Below are 260 nucleotides of genomic sequence, written 5' to 3'. Positions count from 1 at the left end.
TAAAATTATACTGAAAAAAATTACACTGATCTTGCAATTTCATAAGTATAAAGTTGGTCATTAAGAAAACATTGAAAAATCTTTGCACAATATTATTTTTCTAAGATGGTTGCCAAACAAATTTAGTGTTTTAAAAAGTTTTAATTAAAAAATAACAAGCCAATTTTTGTGATACATAAAAACATCAAACACCAACTGGACATCCCCTTATGGAAGAGTCGTGGGAGGAGATGAGCCAGTCAGGGTGCAGGGTAGCAACG

Source organism: Echinops telfairi, unplaced genomic scaffold (genome assembly GCF_000313985.2).
Source record: "Echinops telfairi isolate 266 unplaced genomic scaffold, ASM31398v2 ScPeMD7_7468;HRSCAF=8506_0, whole genome shotgun sequence".
NCBI lineage: Eukaryota > Metazoa > Chordata > Mammalia > Afrosoricida > Tenrecidae > Echinops > Echinops telfairi.
The sequence above is the reverse complement of the archived record's forward strand: the minus strand, read 5'-3'. Positions refer to the sequence as shown.